The sequence below is a fragment of the Choloepus didactylus genome, chromosome 3, assembly GCF_015220235.1.
Source record: "Choloepus didactylus isolate mChoDid1 chromosome 3, mChoDid1.pri, whole genome shotgun sequence".
Taxonomy (NCBI): domain Eukaryota; kingdom Metazoa; phylum Chordata; class Mammalia; order Pilosa; family Megalonychidae; genus Choloepus; species Choloepus didactylus.
Window position 1 is genome coordinate 83,958,387 of NC_051309.1, and position 16,733 is coordinate 83,975,119.

Here is a 16,733-nt window from a genome sequence, read left to right on the forward strand (position 1 = left end):
TTTACAGTGCAGAATAGAATGCAGTATACCATCATACCTTTCTCTTGGCAGAAAACTCATCACTTTAGATTTGCAAATCTGATGGGCTTCCAGTGCACCGTCTCTCTGCTTCATCTATTGCAGCTCCTCTCCCATTTAAGGAAAGAAGTCTTCTTAAACCAGTGATTCTCAAACTTGAACATGAGCCAGAATCACCTGGATGTATTGTTAAAACAGTAGGTCTGGGGAGGGTCCAAGAGAATTTTTATTTCTAGCCAGTTCCTGCACCAGGGCCCAAGCTTTGAGAGTCACTGCTCTTGTTTATTCAGCCCACACTCAAGGAGTCCAAAAGAATCCAAGTTGGTGATTATCCATTTCTAAGCAGCTCCTGTATTGCTTAAAGGAACATTATTTATTATCCTGCTGGAGGATAGAAAAAAAAATAATGTTTTCTGGCATTTTAAGTTACTGTGTAAAAACCAACCCAAAAGTTTACAGATATCTAAATGGCGATTCATTAGTCCTGGTCCTTTCCCTCACTTCACATTTTCACTAAAACTACTCTCATGATAACGGCAATGGAAGTAAGGCAAACTGATGCCATGATTGAGAAATATGGAGCACACAGATTTAAAATAAAAAAGAAAGCAAAAATTCTTTCAGATAATAATGTTCACAAGCAGTTCAAATTGCACCTCCTCCAGACAGGCTTCCCTGCCGGTCCCATCCTTCTTGATGTGCCTTTCCTCCTAAAGCCTTCAATGTTGAAAGTCCTTTTCCCACTTTCACCTGGGTGTGTCTTGACCCCAATTAGATGGTAAATTAATTGAGATCCTGAACTATGTCTCATTATTTCATTTTAACCTCCTCTGGCACTTAGCACAGTGTCTTACGGGAAGTGTGCAGTCAATAACTATTTACTGATGAATTCTGATTGAAATAAATCCACATCATAGCTTTGATCAAAAAAAAGCAATAAAGTAATTGAGAGAAGCAAGGTACATAAGTGTAAATAATGTTACCTTTTGCGTAAGAAAGGGAAGAATATGTATTTGTTTTACTTGATTTTGCATTAGAAAACAATCCGAGGATATATAAGAAATTAAGGAAAGTATTTATCTGAAAGAGACTCAGAGAGTGGAGAGGACATGTGGGTGGGACAGGGGTAAGAGCAAAGTTTTTCAATGTACATCTTTTTACAATGAGCTTTACTTTTTGACCATGAGACCAGTTAAAGAGAGTTGTGTTAATTAATGAAGTTGAACTACTGTCTTTTTCCCTTTAGCATATTCCTTAGCAATGACAACATTTATTCAGTTAATGTTTGCCCCTGATGGGAAGATCTGACTATTCCTCTCTGAAGGTAGCAGCAGCCACCACCCAGTGTAGATCATGCCCAGGGATGTGCTGTATGAGTTTCCCATAGCTGCTTTAACAAATTACCAAGAATTCAGTGCCTTAAAACAACAAAAATTTATTATCTTACAGTTCTGGAAGTCAGAAGACTGAAATGGATCTCAAAGGGTTAAAATCAGGGTGTTGCCAGGCTCCTTCTGGAGGATCTGGGAGAGAGTCTGTTTCCTTGCATTTTCCAGCTTCTAGAGACTGCCTGCGTTCCTTGAATCATGATCCCCTTCCATCTTCAAAGACAGCAATTGCCCCATCAAATCTTTCTCATTATACCAGCTTTCTGGTTCTGGCTCTTCTGCCCCACTCTTTCCCATTTAAGGACCCTTGGGATTGCATCAGGCCCACCTAGATAATCCAGGTTAATCTCCTTATTTTAAGGTCAGCTAATTAGCAACCTTAATTCCATTTACAACCTTAATTCTCCCTTGCCATATACTATAACATATTCTCAGGTTCTGGGGATTAGGACGTGGGCATCTTTGGGGACCTACTACACGTGTCTATCACAGTTTGCTACAGAGCTGTGAAGTGCAGAAGCCAGAATATCCAGCTACCTGCCCCTTTCCTGCTGTGGCACATGAGCCCACAGATAGCAGACGGGGCCTCTTTTGTTGAAATAATGAAACTATTGTTGAAATTCCAGAAACGGAAGGGGCCCACTGAACGCATACATCCAGTCAGCCTGTATTTATTCTCTGTCTACTGAACTGACCGGGGCCATGAATAATACCTGGTTTAGTTGTTAGAGAATGTTACTATCACTTTAGAGAGTTTTAACTTAAAAGAAGAGTTGTTTCATCTAGATTACTGGCTGGTCCTTTCTCCTCCCCCTTATCCTCGAGGCAGCTTCTTTGGTAAACCTCCTGGCATTCTGTGTATATTTATAAGCAGAGCAGTGTAACAATCAAGGCAAACTGAGCTTTGGAGACAAGTTTCCTGGTTTGAATCTCAATTGTACACTTACTTGCTCCTTAGGCCAGGGTCTTAATATCTCTGTGCAGTTTCCTTAAATCTTAAAAACAATATATAATGGGACCTACCTCATCAGATTGGTGTGAGAATTAAATAAGATGGTGTGTGCAAAACATTTGCAACAATGTAGCATCTTATAGGTGCTTTGAAAAATGTTTGCTATTGTTTTGGTTTGCTAAAGCTGGTGAAATGCAATATACCAGAAATGGAGTGGCTTTTAACAATGGGGATTTATTATCTTACAAGTTATAATTCTAAGGCTGTGAAAATGTCCTGAAGAAGCGCTGCTGGCAACATGGACTCCTTTATCACATGGCCAGATACATGGGGACGTCTGCTGGTCCTTCTCTCCCAGGTTGTTGCCTGCAGCTGCTGGCTTCTGTGGCTTCCACTCTTAGCTTCTGAGAATGTGTCCTTATCTCCCAGCTTCTCTGGGGCTTTTTCCATGAGCTTTTCTGAATTTCATCTCTTAGTTTCTGTATGCGTCTCATCCTCTTATAAAGGTCTCCAGTAAGAGGATTAAGACCCACTTTGAATGAGGTAGGTCATATCTCAATTGAAATAACCTAATCAAAAGTTCCCCTACAATAGGTCTACACCAACAGGAATGGATTAAATTTAAGAACATGATTTTCTGGGATACATAGCAACTTCAAACTACCACAAGTATTATTAATGTTTTGTAATTCCAACACCACAATATTTTATGGCTTACTAGTTGAGTTCTTTTTCCTAAGAAGCTCTTATTTCCACTCCTAATATCCTCCTGAGAGATTGAGACATGCCTTATTTCTATCTGTTTCCAGGACTGAATACTGGATGTAGGGGCTTCTCTAGTTTTCTTTGTTCCGTTAGACAAACTTGACCATGTTGCCAGCTCCTGATCCCTTTCCAACACTTCCCCATACATACTTATGTCTATTCCCTTTCTCCCCTTCCCTCCAAGGGCAGAGTATATGTCCATGTCCTTTGACTTTGCACTCAGTCATGTGACTGACTTTAGCCAGTGGAAAATTAACAGGCATGACACAAGTAAAGGCTTGAGAGGTGCTTGTACAGTTGAGTGTGCCCCCTTGTAATCTGTTATCACCAAAAGAGCTTCTCTCAGGTATTAGCCTTAGCCTTAGCCCCAGAATGAACAAACATGGAGCAGAGCTACCCCAGCTATCCTGTAGATCTTATAAGAGAGAAAAAATGACTATTGTTTAAAACCCTCCAATTTGGGGTTGTTTGTTATACAGCATTATGTCAGTAGCTGACGTATACGCTTACCTATCTTCTTAAACTTCTTCACAATATGGCCTCACTTAAAAAATAATTTTAGGAGTAACCTCATCTCCAAGATTATTCATACCTGCTCCAATTAACCAATTATTCCCTGTGCTGATCATTCAAGTGTTTTTCCCCCTTTTCTTTCCTTCTTTTATTATCAACAGCCAATGTCATCAACTCCCACACCTGAGAACAAGACATGAACAATATGTTCATTGCAGCATTATTTACTCATAAAAGCAAAACATGGAAACAATGTGATGCCCCTCAGCAGCAGAATGTGAGCAAACCGTGATATTGGCATAAAATTAAATACTATAAAGTAGTTAAAATTAATCAACTAGAGTAACTACTAGAGTGGCAGTACTAAACAGCAAGAGGAAGTGACAGAATATACATTATGATACCATTTTCAAGTTGAAAAAGCACCTAAACAGTACTACATAATTTTTATGGATATATTAATATTTTGAAACCTGAATAACAATAGGCACAGAAATGACACCACTAAGGTTATTGTTGGGGTTACCTCTGGAGAAAGAGGGAAGAAAATGAGCACCAGGGAGGTGAGGCCATTCAGATTACTATAAATGGGAAATTCCTAAGGCCTTAATCAGGACAAGCCCTGGGACAAGATACAGGCTGAAAAAAAGAAGGAGAGGACCCTGGGCTCTCAGGCTGATCTTCTTGATAGGACAGGATAAACTCTGAAGTTTAGCTAAACTCTTAAGAAGGAGGGCTAAAACTGTAAAGGAGTATAACAGCCAATGCAGAGCCAATTTGCAAAGGCAGTGCAATTTGCTTTGGTTTGTTTGTTTGTTTTTGTTAGCTAATGGCATTCAAGAAAATCTCTGTCGTAACACTAACTGGACACAAACTTAAGGATCAGACAACTCAGGGACTAAATCCCAGAGTTAACAAAATATTATAAGATGTGCATTGTGCAACAAAAGATCACAAGACAAGCAAAGAAAGAGAAAATGATGGCCCACCAAAGAAAAAAGTTAAAAATCCAAAAATGATCAACAAAGAAAATCAGACCTTGGATATACCAGACAAAGATATTAAGGAAATTATCTTTAATATGCTCAGGGAGATAAAAGAAAACATGGGGAAAGAAACAAAGGGAAACAGGAAAACAAATAATGAACAATATGACAACCTCAATAAAGAGATAGAAAATTTAAAATGGAAGCAATCAGAAACAGTAGAGTTGAAGACCACAATAATTTAAATGAAAAATTCCCTAGAGGATTTCAACAGCAGATTGGAGCTGTAAGAAGAAATAATCAGTGAATACAATGATAAGACTATCGAAATGATTCAAGTTGAGGAACAGAAAGAAAAAAGAATGAAAAAAAGTGAACAGAGACTAGAGAGGTGTGGGACACCATCAAGTGTGTATTATGGAAGGCTCAGAAGGTAAAAATGAGAGAACAGGGCATAAGGAATATTCAAAGAAATAATGGGAGCAAACTTCCCAAATTTAATGAAAGACATGAATATGAACACTCAAGAAGCCCAAAGAACCCCAAACAGGAGAAATTCAAAGATAACCACACCCAGACCCATAGTAGTCAAACTATCAGAGGCCAAGGACAAGGAAAGAATTTTAAAGCCTGCAAGAGAAAAGCAATGTAAGCCCCAATCAGATTAAGTACTAATTTCTCATCAGAAACAATGGAAGGAAGAAGGCAGTGGGATGAAACATATAAAGTGCTGAATGAAAACAGTTGTCAACCAAGAAGTTTATATCCAGTGAGACTGTATTTCAAAAATGCAGGAGGGGGTGGGGCAAGATGGCGGACTGGTGAGCTGTATGTTTTAGTTACTCCTCCAGGAAAGTAGGTAGAAAGCCAGGAACTGCGTGGACTGGACACCACAGAGAAATCTGACTTTGGGCATACTTCATACAACACTCATGAAAACGTGGAACTGCTGAGATCAGCGATATCTGTAAGTTTTTGTGGCCAGGGGACCCGCACCCCTCCCTGCCAGGCTCAGTCCCGTGGGAGGAGGGGCTGTCAGCTCCGGGAAGGAGAAGGGAGAACTGCAGTGGCAGCCCTTATCAGAAACTCATTCTACTGATCCAAACTCCAACCATAGATAGACTGAGACCAGACATCAGAGAATCTGAGAGCAGCCAGCCCAGCAGAGAGGAGACAGGCATATAAAAAAACAACACGAAAAACTCCAAAATACAAGCGGAGGATTTTTGGAGTTCTGGTGAACATAGAAAGGGGAAGGGCAGAGCTCAGGCCCTGAGGCTCATATGCAAATCCCGAAGAAAAGCTGATCTCTCTGCCCTGTGGACTTTTCCTTAATGGCCCTAATTGCTTTGTCTCTTAGCATTTCAATAACCCATTAGATCTCTGAGGAGGGCCCTTTTTTTTTTTTTGAACCCTTTTTTCTTTTTCTAAAACAATTACTCTAAGAAGCCCAATACAGAAAGCTTCAAAGACTTGCAATTTGGGCAGGTCAAGTCAAGAGCAGAACTAAGAGAGCTCTGAGACAAAAGACAATAATCCAGTGGCTGAGAAAATTCACTAAACACCACAACTTCCCAAGAAAAGGGGGGTGTCTGCTCACAGCCATCATCCTGGTAGACAGGAAACACTCCTGTCCGTCGCCAGTCCCATAGCCCAGAGCTGCCCCAGACAACCCAGTGTGACGGAAGCGCTTCAAATAACAGGCACACACCACAAAACTGTGTGTGGACATTAGCCTTCCCTGCAACCTCAGCTGATTGTCCCAGAGTTGGGAAGGTGGAGCAGTGTGAATTAACAAAGCCCCATTCAGCCATCATTTCAGCAGACTGGGAGCCTCCCTACACAGCCCAGCAGCCCAGAACTGCCCTGGGAGGACAGCACTCACCTGTGACATAGCACAGTCATCCCTCAACAGAGGACCCGGGGTGCACAGCCTGGAAGAGGGGCCCACTTGCAAGTCTCAGGAGCCATATGCCAATACCAAGGACTTGTGGGTCAGTGGCAGAGACAAACTGTGGCAGGACTGAACTGAAGGATTAGACTATTGCAGCAGCTTTAAAACTCTAGGATCACCAGGGAGATTTTATTGTTAGAGCCACCCCCCTTCCCTGACTGCCCAGAAACACGCCCCATATACAGGGTGGGCAACACCAACTACACACGCAAGCTTGGTACACCAATTGGACCCCACAAGACTCACTCCCCCACTAACCAAAAAGGCTAAGCAGGGGAGAACTGGCTTGTGGAGAACAGGTGGCTCGTGGATGCCACCTGCTGGTTAGTTAGAGAAAGTGTACTCCACGAAGCTGTAGATCTGATAAATTAGAGATAAGGACTTCAATTGGTCTACAAATCCTAAAAGAACCCTATCAAGTTCAGCAAATGCCACGAGGCCAAAAACAACAGAAAATTATAAAGCATATGAAAAAAACAGACGATATGGATAACCCAAGCCCAAGCACCCAAATCAAAAGATCAGAAGAGACACAGCACCTAGAGCAGCTACTCAAAGAACTAAAGATGAACAATGAGACCATAGTACGGGATACAAAGGATATCAAGAAGACCCTAGAAGAGCATAAAGAAGACATTGCAAGACTAAATAAAAAAATGGATGATCTTATGGAAATTAAAGAAACTGTTGACCAAATTAAAAAGATTCTGGACGCTCATAGTACAAGACTAGAGGAAGTTGAACAACGAATCAGTGACCTGGAAAATGACAGAATGGAAAATGAAAGCATAAAAGAAAGAATGGGGAAAAAAATTGAAAAAATCGAAATGGACCTCAGGGATATGATAGATAATATGAAAGTCCGAATATAAGACTCATTGGTGTCCCAGAAGGGGAAGAAAAGGGTAAAGGTCTAGGAAGAGTATTCAAAGAAATTGTTGGGGAAAACTTCCCAAATCTTCTAAACAACATAAATACACAAATCATAAATGCTCAGCGAACTCCAAATAGAATAAATCCAAATAAACCCACTCCGAGACATATTCTGATCACACTGTCAAACACAGAAGAGAAGGAGCAAGTTCTGAAAGCAGCAAGAGACAAGCAGTTCACCACATACAAAGGAAACAGCATAAGACTAAGTAGTGACTACTCAGCAGCCACCATGGAGGAGAGAAGGCAGCGGCATGATATATTTAAAATTCTGAGTGAGGAAAATTTCCAACCAAGAATACTTTATCCAGAAAAGCTCTCCTTCAAATTTGAGGGAGAGCTTAAATTTTTCACAGACAAACAAATGCTGAGAGAATTTGCTAACAAGAGACCTGCCCTACTGGAGATACTAAAGGGAGCCCTACAGACAGAGGAACAAAGACAGGACAGAGAGACTTGGAGAAAGGTTCAGTACTAAAGAGATTCGGTATGGGTACAATAAAGGATATTAATAGAGAGAGGGGAAAAATATGGCAAACATAAACCAAAGGATAAGATGGCTGATTCAAGAAATGCCTTCACGGTTATAACGTGAATGTAAATGGATTAAACTCCCCAATTAAAAGATATAGATTCGCAGAATGGATCAAAAAAAATGAACCATCAATATGTTGCATACAAGAGACTCATCTTAGACACAGGGACACAAAGAAACTGAAAGTGAAAGGATGGAAAAAAATATTTCATGCAAGCTACAGCCAAAAGAAAGCAGGTGTAGCAATATTAATCTCAGATAAAATAGACTTCAAATGCAGGGATGTTTTGAGAGACAAAGAAGGCCACTACATACTAATAAAAGGGGCAATTCAACAAGAAGAAATAACAATCATAAATGTCTATGCACCTAATCAAGTTGCCAAAAAATACATGAGAGAAACACTGGCAAAACTAAAGGAAGCAATTGATGTTTCCACAATAATTGTGGGAGACTTCAACACATCACTCTCTCCTATAGATAGATCAACCAGACAGAAGACCAATAAGGAAATTGAAAACCTAAACAATCTGATAAATGAATTAGATTTAACAGACATATACAGGACATTACATCCCAAATCACCAGGATACACATACTTTTCTAGTGCTCACGGAACTTTCTCCAGAATAGATCATATGCTGGGACATAAAACAAGCCTCAATAAATTTAAAAAGATTGAAATTATTCAAAGCACATACTCTGACCACAATGGAATACAATTAGAAGTCAATAACCATCAGAGACGTAGAAAATTCACAAATACCTGGAAGTTAAACAACACGCTCCTAAACAATCAGTGGGTTAAAGAAGAAATAGCAAGAGAAATTGCTAAATATATAGAGACGAATAAAAATGAGAACACAACATACCAAAACCTATGGGATGCAGCAAAAGCAGTGCTAAGGGGGAAATTTTTAGCACTAAATGCATGTATTAAAAAGGAAGAAAGAGCCAAAATCAAAGAACTAATGGATCAACTGAAGAAGCTAGAAAATGAACAGCAAACCAATCCTAAACCAAGTAGAAGAAAAGAAATAACAAGGATTAAAGCAGAAATAAATGATATAGAGAACAAAAAAACAATAGAGAGGATAAATATCACCAAAAGTTGGTTCTTTGAGAAGATCAACAAGATTGACAAGCCCCTAGCTAGACTGACAAAATCAAAAAGAGGGAAGACCCATATAAACAAAATAATGAATGAAAAAGGTGACGTAACTGCGGATCCTGAAGAAATAAAAAAAATTATAAGAGGATACTATGAACAACTGTATGGCAACAAACTGGATAATGTAGAGGAAATGGACAATTTCCTGGAAACATATGAACAACCTAGACTGACCAGGGAAGAAATAGAAGACCTCAACCAACCCATCACAAGCAAAGAGATCCAATCAGTCATCAAAAATCTTCCCACAAATAAATGCCCAGGGCCAGATGGTTTCACAGGGGAATTCTACCAAACTTTCCAGAAAGAACTGACACCAATCTTACTCAAACTCTTTCAAAACATTGAAGAAAATGGAATACTACCTAACTCATTTTATGAAGCTAACATCAATCTAATACCAAAACCAGGCAAAAATGCTACAAAAAAGGAAAACTACCGGCCAATCTCCCTAATGAATATAGATGCAAAAATTCTCAACAAAATACTTGCAAATAGAATCCAAAGACACATTAAAAAAATCATACACCATGACCAAGTGGGGTTCATTCCAGGCATGCAAGGATGGTTCAACATAAGAAAAACAATCAATGTATTACAACACATTAACAAGTCAAAAGGGAAAAAATCAATTGATCATCTCAATAGATGCTGAAAAAGCATTTGACAAAATCCAACATCCGTTTTTGATAAAAACACTTCAAAAGGTAGGAATTGAAGGAAACCTCCTCAACATGATAAAGAGCATATATGAAAAACCCACAGCCAGCATAGTACTCAATGGTGAGAGACTGAAAGCCTTCCCTCTAAGATCAGGAACAAGACAAGGATGCCCGCTGTCACCACTGTTATTCAACATTGTGCTGGAAGTGCTAGCCAGGGCAATCCGGCAAGACAAAGAAATAAAAGGCATCCAAATTGGAAAAGAAGAAGTAAAACTGTCATTGTTTGCAGATGATATGATCTTATATCTAGAAAACCCTGAGAAATCAACGATACACCTACTAGAGCTAATAAACAAATTTAGCAAAGTAGCGGCATACAAGATTAATGCACATAAGTCAGTAATGTTTCTATATGCTAGAAATGAACAAACTGAAGAGACACTCAAGAAAAAGATACCATTTTCCATAGCAACTAAAAAAATCAAGTACCTAGGAATAAACTTAACCAAAGATGTAAAAGACCTATACAAAGAAAACTACATAACTCTACTAAAAGAAATAGAAGGGGACCTTAAAAGATGGAAAAATATTCCATGTTCATGGATAGGAAGACTAAATGTCATTAAGATGTCAATTCTACCCAAACTCATCTACAGATTCAATGCAATCCCAATCAAAATTCCAACAACCTACTTTGCAGACTTGGAAAAGCTAGTTATCAAATCTATTTGGAAAGGGAAGATGCCTCGAATTGCTAAAGACACTCTAAAAAAGAAAAACGAAGTGGGAGGACTTACACTCCCTGACTTTGAAGCTTATTATAAAGCCACAGTTGCCAAAACAGCATGGTACTGGCACAAAGATAGACATATAGATCAATGGAATCGAATTGAGAATTCAGAGATAGACCCTCAGATCTATGGCCGACTGATCTTTGATAAGGCCCCCCAAAGTCACTGAACTGAGCCATAATGGTCTTTTCAACAAATGGGGCTGGGAGAGTTGGATATCCATATCCAAAAGAATGAAAGAGGACCCCTACCTCACCCCCTACACAAAAATTAACTCAAAATGGACCAAAGATCTCAATATAAAAGAAAGTACCATAAAATTCCTAGAAGATAATGTAGGAAAACATCTTCAAGACCTTGTATTAGGCGGCCACTTCCTAGACTTTACACCCAAAGCACAAGCAACAAAAGAAAAAATAGACAAATGGGAACTCCTCAAGCTTAGAAGTTTCTGCACCTCAAAGGAATTTCTCAAAAAGGTAAAGAGGCAGCCAACTCAATGGGAAAAAATTTTTGGAAACCATGTATCTGACAAAAGACTGATATCTTGCATATATAAAGAAATCCTACAACTCAATGACAATAGTACAGTCGGCCCAATTATAAAATGGGCAAAAGATATGAAAAGACAGTTCTCTGAAGAGGAAATACAAATGGCCAAGAAACACATGAAAAAATGTTCAGCTTCACTAGCTATTAGAGAGATGCAAATTAAGACCACAATGAGATACCATCTAACACCGGTTAGAATGGCTGCCATTAAACAAACAGGAAACTGCAAATGCTGGAAGGGATGTGGAGAAATTGGAACTCTTATTCATTGTTGGTGGGACTGTATAATGGTTCAGCCACTCTGGAAGTCAGTCTGGCAGTTCCTTAGAAAACTAAATATAGAGTTACCATTCGATCCAGCGATTGCACTTCTCGGTATATACCCGGAAGATCGGAAAGCAGTGACACGAACAGATATCTGCACGCCAATGTTCATGGCAGCAGTATTCACAATTGCCAAGAGATGGAAACAACCCAAATGTCCTTCAACAGATGAGTGGATAAATAAAATGTGGTATATACACACGATGGAATACTACGCGGCAGTAAGAAGGAACGATCTCGTGAAACATATGACAACATGGATGAACCTTGAAGACATAATGCTGAGCGAAATAAGCCAGGCACAAAAACAGAAATATTATATGCTACCACTAATGTGAACTTTGAAAAATGTAAAACAAATGGTTTATAATGTAGAATGTAGGGGAACTAGCAATAGAGAGCAATTAAGGAAGGGGGAACAATAATCCAAGAAGAACAGATAAGCTATTTAACGTTCTGGGGATGCCCAGGAATGACTATGGTCTGTTAATTTCTGATGGATATAGTAGGAACAAGTTCACAGAAATGTTGCTATATTAGGTAACTTTCTGGGGGTAAAGTAGGAACAGGTTGGAAGTTAAGCAGTTATCTTAGATTAGTTGTCTTTTTCTTACTCCCTTGTTATGGTCTCTTTGAAATGTTCTTTTATTGTATGTTTGTTTTCTTTTTAACTTTTTTTTCATACAGTTGATTTAAAAAAGAAGGGAAAGTTAAAAAAAAAAAAAAAGAAAAACAAGGAAAAAAAGATGTAGTGCCCCCTTGAGGAGCCTGTGGAGAATGCAGGGGTATTGGCCTACCCCACCTCGATGGTTGCTAACATGACCACAGATATAGGGGACTGGTGGTTTGATGGGTTGAGCCCTCTACCATAGGTTTTACCCTTGGGAAGACGGTTGCTGCAAAGGAGAGGCTAGGCCTCCCTATAATTGTGCCTAAGAGCCTCCTCCCGAATGCCTCTTTATTGCTCAGATGTGGCCCTCTCTCTCTAGCTAAGCCAACTTGAAAGGTGAAATCACTGCCCTCCCCCCTAAGTGGGATCAGACATCCAGGGGAGTGAATCTCCCTGGCAATGTGGAATATGACTCCTGGGGAGGAATGTAGACCCGGCATCGTGGGATGGAGAACATCTTCTTGACCAAAAGGGGGATGTGAAAGGAAATGAAATAAGCTTCAGTGGCAGAGAGATTCCAAAAGGAGCCAAGAGGTCACTCTGGTGGGCAGTCTTACACACAATATAGACAACCCATTTTAGGTTCTAAAGAATTGGGGTAGCTGGTGGTGGATACCTGAAACTATCAAACTACAACCCAGAACCCATGAATCTCGAAGACAATTGTATAAAAATGAAGCTTATGAGGGGTGACAATGCGATTGGGAAAGCCATAAGGACCACACACCACTTTGTCTAGTTTATGGATGGATGAGTAGAAAAATAGGGGAAGGAAAGAAACAAACACACAGACAAATGTACCCAGTGTTCTTTTTTACTTCAATTGTTCTTTTTCACTTTAATTATTATTCTTTGTGTGTGTGCTAATGAAGGTGTCAGGGATTGATTTAGGTGATGAATGTACAACTATGTAATGGTACTGTGAACAATCGAAAGTGCGATTTGTTTTGTATGACTGCATGGTATGTGAATATATCTCAATAAAATGAAGATTAAAAAAAAAAAAATGCAGAAGAGATTGAAATAGTCCCAGATAAACAAAAGCTGAGGGAGTTCATCACCACTAGCTGGTCCTACAAGCAATGCTAAAAGGAATTCTTCAGACTGAAAGGAAAGAACATTAGACAGTGGACTGAAACTGCATAAAGAAATAAAGATATCTGGTAAAGGTAACCATATGGATAATTATAAACATCAGTAGTATTGTATCATATTTTCTAGTAGTAACTCCATTTTTCACTTCTTACAGGTTTTAAAATGCAAATGCATAAAAAGTAATGATAAATCTATTGTTTGGGACTCACAGTGTATAAGCATGTAATCTGTAAGAAGTAAGAAAAAAAAGGTAGGATGAGGGAGGGGCATAGGAACAGAGTTTGTGCATTGCTATTGAATTTAATTTGGTATCAAATAAAATGTCATTGTTACAGATTTAGTATGTTAAATTTAAGCCCCATGGTATATATGGAAAAAATATAAAGAAATGAGAAAGACCTCAAAATGGTACAATGTGGGAAAAAAAATCAAATAAAAATGGAAGTAGACATTAACAGGAGAAATGAGGGCCAAAAATGTTATCAGACTTACAAACAAAATAGCAAATGTTAGAAGAAAGCCTTGCATTTTCAGTAGTTACTTTAACTGTAAATGGATTAAACTCTCCAGTCAAAAAGCAGAAATTGGGAGAACGTTTGACAGCACAAGTATGGGAAAAAACATATCGTGCAAATAGTAACCAAAGGAGAGCTGGGTGGATATACTATGTCAGGTAAAAGAGACCTTAAGTCAAAAACTGTTATGGGGACAAAGAAGTTTGCAAAATATATGAAGTAAACATTGACAGACTTGAAGGGAGAAATAGATGTTGCTATGTGAATAGCAGGAGACTTCAATACATCACTTTCAACAATGGATAAAACATCTAGACAGAATATCAATAAAGGAAATAGAAGGCTTGGATGATATTATAAACCAATCAGACCTAACATATATAAATAGAACACTTCATCCAATAGCAGCAGAACACATATTCTTCTCTACTGCATGTGGGTCATTCTCCAGGATAGACCATATATTAGCTCACAAAACAAGTCTCAATGTATTTTTAAATATTGAAATCATACAATGTATTTTTTCCGACCACAATGGAATGAAGTTAGAAATCAATAAGAGAAGAACTGGAAAATTCACAAATATTTGGAAATTCAACAACACACTCTTAAATAACAATGGGTCAAGGAAGAAATTCTAAGGGAAGTTAGGAAATACCTTGGGGCACTGAAAACATAAACACAATATACCAAAACTTATGGGATACAGCAAAGGCAGTGCTGAGAGGGAAATTTATAACTCTATTGAATACATTAAAAAAGAAGAAAGATCTCAAATCAGATACCTAATCTCGTAACTGTGGGATCTAGGAAAAGAAGAGCAAACTAAATCCAAAGGGAGCATAAAAATGAAAGAATAAAGATTAGAGCAGAGATAAATGAAATAGAGAATAATAATTAAAAAAAATACAATCAATGAACCTGAAAGATGGTTCTTTGTAAAGATCAATAAAATTGACACATTTAACTAGACTGACAAAGAAAAAAGAGAGAAGATGCAATTAACTAAAATCAGAAATTAAAGGGGAGATATTATTACCAACTCGACAGAAATGAAAAGGGTTATAAGAGGATATTATGAACTATGGTACACCAACAAATTAGATATTTAGAAGAAATGGACAAATTTCTAGAAATACACAAGCTATACTGATTCCAGAAGAAATAGAAGATCTCAACAGACCAATAACAAAAAGAGAGATTAAATCAGTAATCAAAAACCCTATAAAAAATAAAATTCCAGTTCCAGATGGCTTCACTGATAAATTTTACCATATATTCTGTGCCAGTTTGAATGTATTGTGTCCCCCAAATGCCATTATCTTTGTGGTCTTGTGGGACAGATGTTTTGGTGCTGGTTAGATTTGCTTGGAATGTGCCCCACCCAGCTGTGGGTGGTGACTTTGGTGGGATACTCCCATGGAGGTGTGACCCCACCCATTCAGGGTGGGCCTTGATCAGTGGAGCCATATAAAACATGCTGACTCAAAGAGACTGGACTGAGTGCAGCTGTGAGTGACGTTTTGAAGAGGAGCAAGCTTGCTAGAGAGGAATGTCCTGGGAGAAAGCCATTTTGAAACCAGAAGTTTGGAGCAGATGCCAGCCACGTGCCTTCCCAGCTAACAGAGGTTTTCCGGATGCCATCTGCCATCCTCCAGTGAAGGTACCTGATTACTGATGTGTTAACTTGGACACTTTATGGCCTTAAGACTGTAACTGTATAGCCAAATAAAGCCCCTTTTTATAAAAGCCAATCCATCTCTGGTGTTTTGCATTCTGCAGCATTAGCAAACTAGAACATATTCCAAGAAAAATTAATCTAGCTCAAACTCTTTCACAAAATTGCATGGGAGGGAACACTTCCTATCTCATTCTGAGGCTAACAGCACCCTAATATCTAAACCAGATAAAGATATCAAAAGAAAAGAAAATTACAAACCAATATCCCTTATGGATACAGATGCAAAAATCCTCAACAAAATACTAGCAAACCAAATCCAAAACCACAATGAAAGAATTTTATACCATGATCAAATGGGATTTATACCAGGTATGCAAGCATGATTCATCATAAGCAAATCAATGTAATACACTACAATAACAGAATGAAGGGAAAAAACCACATGAACATCTGCATTGATGCAGAAAAGACATTTGATAAAATCCAGCACACCCTCTTGATAAAAACACTTAGGAAACTAGGAATAGAAGGAAACTTCCTCAACACAATAAAGGGCATATATGAAAAAACCCTAGCTAACATCATATTCAACAATGAAAGACTGAAAGCTTTTCCTCTAAGATCAAAAACAGGACAAGGATGTCCACTGTCACCACTGTTATTCACCATTGTACTGGAAGTTCTAGCCAGAGAAATTAAGCAAGAAAAAGAAATATAAGGCACCCAAATTAAAAAGGAAGAAGTAAAACTTTCCCTATTTAGAGACAATATGATCCTATTTATATAGAAAATCCTGAAAAATCCACACTAAAGACATTAGAGCTAACAGATGAATTCAACAAAGTGGCAACAAACAAAAGTCAGTAATGTTTCTGTACATGAGTGTTTTAATTTCCTAGGCTGCTCAAAGCAATACCATTGTTCCAGTTTGCTAATGCTGCCAGAATGCAAAACACCAGAAATGGATTGACTTTTATAAAAGAGTGTTTATTGGGTTACACAGTTACAGTCTTAAGGCCATAAAGTGTCCAAGGTAAGGCATCAACAGTTGGGTACCTTCACTGGAGAAAGCCCGTTGGTGTCCGAAAAACCTCTGTTAGCTCAGAAGGCACATGGTTGACATCTGCTTGCTCCCATGTTGCCATTCAAAACGGCACTCTCCAAAATGTTGCTCTTGGGGCGTTTTGTCCTCTCTTAGCTGCAGCTCCTCTTCAAAATGTCACTC